Below are 11,976 nucleotides of genomic sequence, written 5' to 3' on the forward strand. Positions count from 1 at the left end.
GTGCCATTGGCTCACACGAATCTCCAAAGGCGAGGGACTGGTGCCGCCTCCGCCTGCCGGTCAGCCGCCGCCGGCTCCTCAACAGCCGGCCGCTCGCCAGCGGTCGGAGCCGTCCACGACGAGTTCCCTGAAGAGCATGCCGCCTACGTCGTCTTTACGAGCCAACCAGAAGATCGGCGGAGTCGGCACCGGCAATACCAAGAAGTCAATGCAGTCGCATCCAATAACCCTGAGTTCATGCACTGGTCGGAGAAACCTATCAGTTGGAGCCGGGCCGATCACCCAGAGGTGATGCCATCGCTCAGCTCTTATGCATTGGTTTTGGATGCCACCCTCGCAACAGATCGGCGGGCTGCCCGGTTCTCCCGTGTGCTGATAGATGGCGGAAGCAGCATCAACATACTGTACCATGATACCATGGAGAAGCTGAACGTCAAGACAAAGCAGCTTATGCCGAGTCGGACTGTGTTTCATGGCATTGTACCTAGCCTGTCCTGTGCTCCAATCGGCAAGATCAAGATAGACGTCCTCTTCGGAGACAAGGATCATTTCCGCCGAGAAGCAGTATTGTTTGAGGTAGTGGATCTGGAGAGCCCTTACCACGCGCTGCTTGGCCGACCCGTCTTGGCCAAGTTCATGGCTGTACCCCACTATGCTTACCTCAAGATGAAGATGCCGAGTTCCAAGGGCGTCATCACCATATCCGGAGACTACAAGAAATCCGCCGAGTGTGCGGCTGCCAGCAGCCGGCTAGCCGAGTCCCTCGTGATTGCTGAAGAAAAGAAGATGCTGGACCGAGTCGTGGCCATGGCCGGCAAACAGCCGGCCTTGTCTCCCGATCCAAAGGAATGTGAGGCTGAGTGCTCTTTCCAGCCGGCCAAAGAAACCAAGAAGATACCTCTGGACCCGGAGCACCCGGAGAGGTACGCGGTCATGGGAACCGGCCTTGACAGCAAATAGGAAAGCGAGCTCGTCGATTTCCTCTGTGAGAATCGGGACATCTTTGCATGGTCTCCCAAAGACATGCCGGGTGTCCCGACAGATTTCGCCGAGCACAAGCTACACGTCCGGAAGGACGCCAAGCCGGTCAAACAGCCTTTGCGCCACTTGTCGGAGGAAAAGAGAAGAGTAGTCGGAGAAGAAATAGCCCGGCTTCTAGTAGCCGGCTTCATCATGGAGGTTTTCTTCCCCGAGTGGCTTGCCAACCCGGTCCTGGTACTGAAGAAGAATAAACAATGGCGCATGTGTATAGACTACACCAGCCTCAACGAAGCTTGCCCCAAGGATCCTTTTGCCCTGCCAAGGATTGATCAAGTAATAGACTCCACAGCCGGATGCGAGCTGTTGAGTTTTTTGGACGCTTACTCAGGCTACCACCAGATAAAATTGGACCCAGCTGACCGCCTGAAGACCGCCTTCATCACACCATCGGAGCCTTCTGCTACCTGACTATGACATTCGGCTTGAGAACGCCAGTGCCACTTTTCAGCGTTGTATGCAGAAATGCCTCCTCAAGCAACTCGGCAGAAATGCCCACGTCTATGTAGACGATATTGTGGTGAAGACGGAGAAGCGCGGCACCCTGCTGGAAGACCTTAAAGAGACGTTCGAGAACTTGCGCCGGTTTCAGATCAAGCTCAATCCGGAGAAATGTGTGTTTGGAGTGCCAGCCGGCCAGCTCCTAGGTTTCCTGGTCTCCGAATGCGGCATCGAATGCAACCCGGTGAAGATCAAGGCTATAGAGAGGATGGAGATTCCTACCAAGCTGAGAGATGTCCAGAAATTTACCGGATGCTTGGCCTCCCTCAACCGCTTCATCAGCCGGCTCGGGGAGAAGGCCCTCCCTCTCTACCGACTCATGAAGAAGTCCACTCACTTCGAGTGGAACGACCAAGCAGATCAAGCCTTCCACGAGTTAAAGAAGACGCTGTCCATGCCGTCTGTCCTGGTGGCACCAACCGAGAAAGAGCCCATGCTCCTATACATTGCCGCCACTAGCAGAGTGGTCAGCACCGTCATCGTGGTTGAACGCCCGGAAGAGGGCCGAGTTCAGCCAGTCCAGAGGCCGGTCTATTACCTGAGTGAAGTACTATCCACGTCAAAGCAGAACTATCCGCACTATCAGAAGATGTGCTATGGCGTGTACTTCGCAGCCAAGAAGCTCAAGCCCTACTTCCAAGAGCACCCCATCATGGTTGTATGCACTACCCCGCTGGCCGAGATCATAGGCAGCCGGGATGCATCCGGCCGGGTGGCCAAATGGGCCATTGCGTTGGCCCCGTACACGATCTTCTACCATCCCCGCACCACCATCAAGTCCCAAGCATTGGTCGTCTTCCTCGTCGATTGGGCCGAGACCCAGTACCTGCCGCCTGCACCCGACTCCACCCATTGGCGGATGCACTTCGACGGATCCAAGATGCACACCGGCTTGGGAGCCGGCATCGTCCTCACCTCTCCCAAGGGCGACAAGCTCAGATAAACATTGCAAATTCATTTTGCCGCCTGCAACAATGTGGCCAAGTACGAGGCGCTCATACACGGACTCCGGCTAGCCAAAGAGCTCGGCATCCGCCGGATCCTGTGTTATGGCGACTCGGACTTGGTAGTCCAACAATCATCCGGTGATTGGGACGCCAAGGACGCAAACATGGCGAGCTACCGCTTCCTCGTTCAGCAACACAGCGGATACTTTGAAGGGTGCGAGTTCCTCCATGTGCCACGGGCCGACAATGAGCAAGCAGATGCCCTGGCACGAATAGGCTCCACCCGGCAAGCTATGCCAACCGGCGTCTCCCTCCAACGCCTCCTTAAGCTGTCTGTCAAGCCGGCTCCGGAGTCCGATTCCATCTTCGTGCCGCCTAACCCCGACGCTGTCGAAGCCGGCTTGGGGAACCAAGCAGCCGGCTTGGGGAACCAAGCAGACAGCTCGGGGACTGCTGTAGTCATACCCGGCCCAGGGACTTCAGAACACGGCTCGGGGACTACCACAGTCGGCTCGGGGACTGCATCAACATCACAGACGGTGGCCGACTCCAACTCTTCACCACCCAGCCCACCCGCCCTGGTTGTGGTAGCCACCTTGACATCAGAAGAAGTCACAGCTCCATCATGAGCCCAGCCCGTCCTCAAATTCTTGATCAACAGGGAGCTGCCGACTGACGAGATCTCGGCAAGACAAGTCCAACGCCGAGCCGGAGCTTACACAATAATGAACAGAGAGCTTGTTAGGTGCAGTGTCACTGGAGTCCTCCAGCGTTGCGTCGAACCAGAGAAGGGCATAGCAATCCTCAAAGATATACACCAAGGCGAATGCGACCACCACACAGCCTCAAGATCACTCGTCGCCAAAGCTTTCCGCCATGGTTTCTTTTGGCCGACTGCTTTGGACGACGCCAAGGAACAAGTCCAACACTGCAAAGGGTGCCAAGTCTTCAGCTCCAAGCAACAACTGCCGGCTTCTGCACTCAAGACCATTCCCCTCACTTGGCCCTTTGCCATTTGGGGGTTGGATATGATGGGCCCATTCAAAACGGCATGCGGTGGCATGACACATCTGCTTGTCGCCATGGACAAATTTACCAAGTGGATTGAAGCAAAGCCGATCAAGAAGCTGAATGGGCTGACTGCCGTAACATTCATCGCAGATATCACAACCCGATACGGCGTACCGCATAGCATCATCACTGACAACGGCACGAACTTTGCCAAGGGAGCATTGGCCCGTTTTTGCGCAACTCACGGAATCCGACTGGACTTAGCGTCCGTTGCCCACCCGCAGTCTAACGGCCAAGTCGAGCGAGCAAACGGCCTCATCCTCTCCGGCATCAATCCTCGACTGGTCGTGCCACTGGAGCGTTCAGCCAGCTGTTGGCTCGACGAGCTGCCGGCCGTCCTCTGGAGCTTGCGCACTACCCCAAACAAGTCAACCGGCTTTACTCCTTTCTTCCTTGTATATGGTGACGAGGCTGTCATCCCAACTGACATTGAGTTCGACTCACCTCAGGTCACCATGTACACGGAAGCGGAGGCAAAGGAAGCACGGGAAGACGGTGCCAACCTGCTGGAAGAAAGCCGGCTATTAGCCCTCAGCCGGTCCGCCATCTACCAGCAAGGTCTACGCCGTTACCACAGCCGGAAAGTCAAGCCGAGATCCTTTCAAGAGGGCGACCTTGTGCTCCGAATGATCCAGCGAACAGCCGGTCAGCACAAGCTCTCGGCCCCTTGGGAAGGTCCATTCGTCATCAGCCGAGCCTTAGGCAACGACTCCAACTACTTGGTCGATGCACAGAAGACGAAGGCACGTAAAAGGGATGATTCCGGCAAGGAGTCGGAACAACCATGGAACGCCAATCTCCTCCGAAGATTTTACAGTTAAAATTCAGTATGTACCATGATACCTTTTGTACTAAGTATGAGACAACGGGCTCCCCGAGGAATACTCGGGGACAACCCTCTTTTATCTATGAATCATGAGTATCATGCCCATGTTTATGTTATCACACCCATTCGTCCGGCACCGGGCCCGATCAGTCGGCCCGGGGACTTGTCGCCTTGGGTTATATTTAAGTTCTACCTGCAGTCAGACAAGTAGTGTGCCGGCATCCAAAGCCCTCTCTTGTTGAAAGTCGCAGCCCGAAGAATTGGCTGTCCGACTAACAAGAGTTAAAGGCAGGAAAGGATGCCCACACGAAAAAATGGCTAAGGACCAACGAACTTACATAACTCAAGCCGGCTTTCCCCCCGCCAACCGACTGTCAGAATAGCCGGATGGCCAGCTTCCCTTCCTACCTTGCCGCAATCTAAAAGCTCGAGTACTTGCCCTCCCAGACGGCCAAGTCCTTACCCGGCCACAGACTGCGGAGCAGCTGTCCGACCGGGAAGGCGGCGGCCAGGGGAGGGCGGCAAAGGAAAGCAGCCAAAGATAAAAGGCAACTAGGAATGAAAGCCAAGATATGCATAATTATATTTACACAAAGGCCTTCGAAAGATCGGCATTTAACATAGTTTGAATACACCACCAGTGGGTGGAACTGCGCAAACTTAATAAAAAGTTGTTCAAAAGTAACTAGCAGGAAGATAAAAGCAGCAAGTCAGGCCAGGGGAGCAACAGGCGTGTCGGGAAGGATGATGGAAACGGAAGTATCGACCGGGGGAGTGGCCGGCTGGCAAGTCTCGGCTTGGTCGCCACCTACGGCAGGCGGTGTTCCCACGCGCGCCTCATTGCTGGAGGCACGATCAGGCTGAGGCGGGTCGGTTGCTTCACCGTCCAGCACGACATCCTCACCATCCTCCTCCTCCTCCTCCTCCTCCTCTCTGCCCTCATCGCTGGAGTCGATCTCCTCCACCGAGTCCTCTCCCTCTGCCGGGTTCAGCCCGAACCACTCCTCCGGCTGAGCGACCCCGTCTTCGTTCACCTCAGGAGCAAAGGCGCTGGTGTCGGTGAAGTCGGCGATTGCGGAGGCATGCTGGATAATAGCCGGCCGCACCGCCCCCAGCTCCTCGTCAGCCTCCTGCCGCCAAGTGCGCAGCTGGTCCAAGTTCAGCCTAGAATACCAGGTTCGGACGAACTCCAGCGCCCGCCGAGCCCCGCACCGAGCTGTAGAAGCCTTCCAAGCCTCGAAGCGGCCGACTTCCACCTCCAGCCAGTCGGCCGTACAATTGGGGGTGTGGGGAATCACCTCACCGGGCCAGTGGGCGGTCAGCACTTGTGCTCCGGCACGCTGAAGGCGGCGGAGCATGCGGTAGATCGGCTGAAGCCGGGCTTGAATCGCCAGAATCTGTTCTTCAAGCGTCTTGTTGGCACCCGGTTGAATCTCGGCCCCAGTCTGGTGTCGGGCCTCGCGATGAGCCTCGACGGCCTGGTTGGCAGCAACAGAGTAGCCGGGAAAGTACTCTGCACAAAGAAGAAAGAAATAAAGCAAGTCAGAAGACCGATCAAAGGACGGGGAAAGAGCAAAGGGATGAAGAGGAAGGCGGCCTACCGTCGATCAGATCCTCAACCCGGCCGTAACCCTCGCTCAGCGCTTGCCTTGCCTCGGCCCAGCTTGTCGCCTCCGTCTCGTACTCGGCTTTGAGGGCGGCCTCGTTGTCCTGCACCGCCTTCAAGGCCGCCTTGTGGTTCTCCTCCTGGTCGGACAGCCTCTTGGCCAGGTGATCCCGCTCCTGGGCCAAGGCGATGCACTCCGTCTCCCTGGCACAGAGGGCGGTCTGAGCTATGCCAAGCTTCTCTCTCAAGTCGGCATTAGCCCCTGCAGACATTAGAAGAAGAAGATGAGGAAGAAGTCATCAAGAAAGATCCGACCCGACTGCTCGGCAGTCGGCCCGCATCTCGGGGACTACACCCAGTGGGTGCGCTAATGCGCCCCCACATGAGATAGAAAGATAAAAACACTTACTCCGGCTCTCCGACAGGTCGGCGGCCTTCTGACCAATCTCTCAGGCCTGGGAGTTGAAGGCAGCAGCATGGAGGTTGTGGTAGTCCTGCGAATGAAACAAGGGCGCAAACAAGAACAAGCCGTCAAAACCAAAGTCACCTGAGAAGTTCCAAGCTGCCTGCTCAGCAGCCGGCTCGGAACTCGGGGACTACACCCAGTGGGTGCGCTGATGCGCCCCCCAGAAGAAATCAAGAAAACTTACCCGAATGGCCGACCTCATTGCAAGGAACTCTTGGGTGCACTGCTTCAGCGAGGCGGCCTGGGCCTGAAGCCGGCTCCAGATATCTTGCGCGGCCACGTTCAGCACCGCCGTCCCGCCGCCCGGCGTCCATCCTAGCGAGCTGACGCTGGCCGTCTCCAGGTCATGGGATAACGAGCTAGAGCCCGCGGCCCTTTGCGGCTCCGGCTCGGAGGTCACCTTGCCGGTGCGCCGACGAGTCGGCGAGAGGACTACGAGATCTGCCCCCACGGCCGGGTCGCCTCCAGCCGGCTGTGCGGGTGGCGCTTCCGGCCGGCCGCCTTGGCCCGTCCCGGCTAGCGGCGGCGGCACCACTTCGCCCTCCGGGGCGACCGCTTCGCCCCCCTCCCTCTCCATTGACTTCTGGTCACGGCCGGCTTCCTCTAGCGAGGGCACCAGGATTTCGGGGGCCACAGTGCGGAGGGGGATGATGAGTTGTGGAGGCTGATTACGCAGGGCCTCCGTCGCCCTCTCCGTAGCCACGGCCTCCGCTTGGGCCCTGGCTGCCGCGTCGGCCTGCATCTCCGCTGACTCCGCCGTCGGCTCCTGGGACGCCCTGGCGGCTGCCGCCCTCTGCTCCTCCGCCTCCCGCTCCTCTCGCGCCTCCCGCGTGTTCCGCTCCATCGCTGCTAGGAGCTCGGCGCGGGGGTCCACCCGGCGGGAGCTTTGGGATCCCCCCGCCCCTCCTACTATGGAGGCGGCCGAGGTCCGCTCAAGAGTGAGCGGGGCTCTGATCAGTAAATTAAGAAAGGCTCAGAGGGTGCCGGCCGAAGAAAACAAAAAGGAAAGACATACAAGAGTTAAAACTTATGCTGAAACCGCAGGCGGCTGCTTCACCACCTTGCGGAACCGGGTCGCCTTCGCGGCCGCCTCATCTGCTTGGTCGCTGCTGCGGTACCCTTGGCCTTCTTCGGCCGACTACCGAAGAGAGACGGCACCGCCCGGCGTTTCCGAATGCCGCCTCGAGCAGCCGGCCCGGCGGATGAGCCTACGCAACAGCGACCAAGCGAGATGAGGCGGCCCGGCGGATGGTCGGACGCCGGCTGGCGGCATGGAAACGGCTCGGCCTCGCCATCGTTCGGCCAGTCCTTGAAGGTAGCGGAGAGCCCAGAGCCTCCTGGCTTGCCTCCTCCCCCCACGGCATCGTCTTCCAAGGCGGCCGCCCCCAAGTCGGGGTCGTCAAAGTCGTCCGCCGTGCGATTAGGGGGAACTCGCGTTCCGCCCCAGCGGTCCCGGCTGGCTGATGAAGGAGGGGATTCTGATTTAAAAGAAAAAGAAAGCCGACTCGTCAGAGGTCGGCCAGAAAAGAAAACTCGGCAAAATAAGGAAGAAAGAAAAGCTTACCATGGGTGGTGGATCGGCGCGAGAGTAAGGCGCCTTGGCATACTTCCAGGCCGGCTTGAGCTTGCAGTTGGCGATGTAGTTCACCATGTAAGATACCTTGTCGTGAGGCATCTCCCTGGTGCTGAGTCGGCATGGGTCGAAGCGGCCGCTCATATGACCTATCAGATGAGGGTGGCCTTGAAGCGGGAGCACCCAGCGCTCCACAAAGGCGGCGATCAGATCAGGCCCGGTCAGGCCCTCCGACTGGATCAGCACCCGAAGCCGGGCAACGATGCCTCCCCCAGCCGGCGTCAGTGACCTGGCCCGATAGGACCACGAGCACGGCCTCCCATGCCACGCCCAATATGCGACCCTATCCAAAAGGAACTCGAAGGTACCACCAAGGATAGACCCGCATATTGAAACGCTTTTGCAAGGTGGATATCATTACATCAACATTACATAAATAGATGGGGATACATACATAAGGCATACAATGCCACACGAATATAACATCATCTTACATAAGATCACCATCACTACGGATGAAACACAAACAGAAACTCAAACGACATCCACCCTGCTAGCCCAGGCTACCGACCTGGAACCTATCCCCTGATCGAAGAAGAAGCAGAAGAAGAACTCCAAAACAAGCAAGCATCTCTCTCGCGTCATGATCATCGCATAACCTGTACCTGCAACTGTTGTTGTAGTAATCTGTGAGCCACGAGGAATCAGCAATCCCATTACCATGGGTATCAAGACTAGCAAAGCTTAATGGGAAAGGAAGGGGTAAAGTGGTGAGGTTGCAGCAGTGACTAAGCATATATGGTGGCTAACATACGCAAATAAGAGCGAGAAGAGAAGCAAAGGAACGGTCATCAACTAGCAATGATCAAGAGGTGATCCTGAACTCCTACTTACGTCAAACATAACCCAGAAACCGTGTTCACTTCCCGGACTCCGCCGAGAAGAGACCATCACGGCTACACACGTGGTTGATGCGTTTTAATTCGGATCTGGTGTCAAGTTGTCTACAACCAGACATTAACAAATTCCCATCTGCCACATAACTGTGGGCACGGCTTTCGAAAGTTTAATACCCTGCAGGGGTGTCCCAACTTAGCCCATGATAAGCTCTCGCGATCAACGAAGGATATTCCTTCTCCCAGGAAGACCCGATCAGTCTCGGAATCCCGGTTTACAAGACATTTCGACAATGGTAAAACAAGACCAGCCAAGCCGCCCGGATGTTCCGACAAATCCCGATAGGAGCTCACATATCTCGTTCTCAGGGCACACCGGATTGTCCAAACTTCCGGTAGGCCAGCCCAGAGTTGCCCCTGGTGGCCACCGGCGGTTGACGGGTTGGACCAACACTCACAACGAGCACTGGCCCGGGGGGGATAAAATAAAGATGACCCTTGAGAGGGCGACTCCAAAGGGAAAAAAGGGCTAGGTGAGGCAAATGGTAAAACCAAGGTTGGGCCTTGATGGAGGAGTTTTATTCAAAGCGAACTGTCAAGGGGGTCCCATAAATCACCCAACCGCGTAAGGAACGCAAAATCCGGGAACATAACACCGGTATGACGGAAACTAGGGCGGCAAGAGTGGAACAAAACACCAGGCATAAGGCCGAGTCTTCCACCCTTTACCAAGTATATAGATGCATTAATAATATAAGAGATATTGTGATATCCCAACAAAATCCTGTCCATCATGGAGCAATCTTCAACTTCACCTACAACTAGCAACGCTATAAGAGGGGCTGAGCAAAGCGGTAACATAGCCAAGCAATAGTTTGCTAGGAAGGGTGACAAAGGTTAGAGGCTGACATGGCAATTTGGGAGGCTTGAAGAACAAGTGATTGGTAGCGCAGCAAAGCGATAGAACGAAGCAATTAGCACAGCAATGATAGTAGTGAGATCCAGGGTAGCGGTCATCTTGCCTGTAATCCCGCAAGGAAGAAGAACGAGTCCATGAAGAAGACGAACGGATGAAGCCACGAAGACGAACCAAGTGTAGACGAACGAATCCTCACGATTGCAACGAAACGGAAACTATCGAGAAGAAGCACACAACATGGTAAACACACCACACATGAACAAGGCATGATGCGCAACAAGCATGATGTATTACAAGGCTACATGAAGCTACTCATGGCAACAGATGATGCATACAAGAGCAACACATCAAAGCAAGTTTAAATGAGGCCGAAAACAACATATAACAATTCCAGTAAGTCCGCATATGCAAATTTCGAAATTGGTCCAGATCTGAATAAATCTTATGTTCAAGTTGTTAAATAGAAAGTTAAGATGCACCAAGATGATCTACACGAGATTCTAGTCAAGTTACATATGAAGTTCATTTAGTTCGGAGCTACGGCCTAGAAGATATGAGCAAAACAAGTTAAACATGGCATTGATGCAAAATGCATACAAACATCAAGCAAACACCTCAAAACAAGGATGAACATGATAATATGAAACTACATGCAAAATCAAGCAAGTTTCATATAGAGCACACTCAAAATGGAGCAACGGTGCAACACATACACTCTATACAAGGCCTAACAACAATCTGTCCAAAACAGCAAGTAGGCATCTTGCAAGCATCCAAACAACAAGCTACAACATCTCAATGTAATAACAAAAGGCATGGGCATGAAGTACAGGTAAAGCATAACAAAACATGAACACTGAGCTATCTCCAGAAACTACTAGAACATGCTCAAAATGACATGGCAAGATTGCAAATAATAACAGTTTCAGCCATAAGCTGAAATAACATCAGGTTGCAATGTTTAGAGCTATCAAACAACATGTTACAGGAACTCAACATGGCAAACAAAGGCATGGCATGAATCTACTAATTTCATATAACAAAAGTCCCTTACTGACCATGAGCCAAAAGGGCACAGAAAATATGATGGCACCCATGTAAACATGGCAAGTTATATGACAGATTCATACATGGCAGAAACAATGATAAGTAGGCATGTAGATGAGCTTGAACCACTCACCACAGAGCAATACATGGCATGTCAAGGCAACCAACAACAAGAAGACATGTTTATGAAGCTAAGCATGGCAAGTAAAAGTTCATAGGGTGCATGGATCACTAGCAAAACACATGGCAAAACTGAACTTCACGTTAACAGGCTGACATCAACATTATTTAGTAACTTTAGAGCATGATAACAACAAGCTACATCAGGATATAAATGCAACCAGGGGCATGAATGGATAGAGAAAGACATGTATAACAAAACACCCTTAGTGAACATCTCCATATTATGCATAGAATGACTTGTAGCAGCAGGTTTACATGGCATCACAAAATAACAGATTCAGCCTAGCAAAACAGCAACAACAAGTACCCTACTTAACAAGCTTGATGCACTCACTACACAAATCACAAAAATACATGGATGACATACCTGGAAAAATGGCATAACATAGATCAAAACACATGTAGACATCAACCTCATAGGATGCACACATCAAACATGGCCAAAATGACAAATGAGCATGTTATAACAGTTTCAGCAGATTAACAGCAACATCCACTCTTGCAACGATGATTCGGGCATCAAGATGAACTCAAATGAACATGATGCAATGGAATGAAATGAAGTACTCGTCGAGGCGAACAATTTGACATATTACACGCACAAAACGGAGCTGCAGATGCAGATATATGATGCGATGAACATGGCATGATAATGCAAATATTTCAGGACAGAGAAAAACGAGGGGGAAAGAATGTCAACCGTCTCAGATCTGGATCGGGCACGGATTTCAAGGGCGCCGGAGTTTCGCCGGAGAAGACGCCGGAGAGGGGGTCGAGGTGGCCGGGCGGAGCGAGATCCGGCCGGATCCCACCGGATCCGGGCCGGAGGGGACCGGCGCGGGGCGGAGGAAACCGGGGCGACGGGCGGCGGCGGAGGGCGAGGTCGGCGCGGGCGGCCAGGGG

Source organism: Triticum dicoccoides, chromosome 1B, assembly GCF_002162155.2.
Source record: "Triticum dicoccoides isolate Atlit2015 ecotype Zavitan chromosome 1B, WEW_v2.0, whole genome shotgun sequence".
Classification (NCBI taxonomy): domain Eukaryota; kingdom Viridiplantae; phylum Streptophyta; class Magnoliopsida; order Poales; family Poaceae; genus Triticum; species Triticum dicoccoides.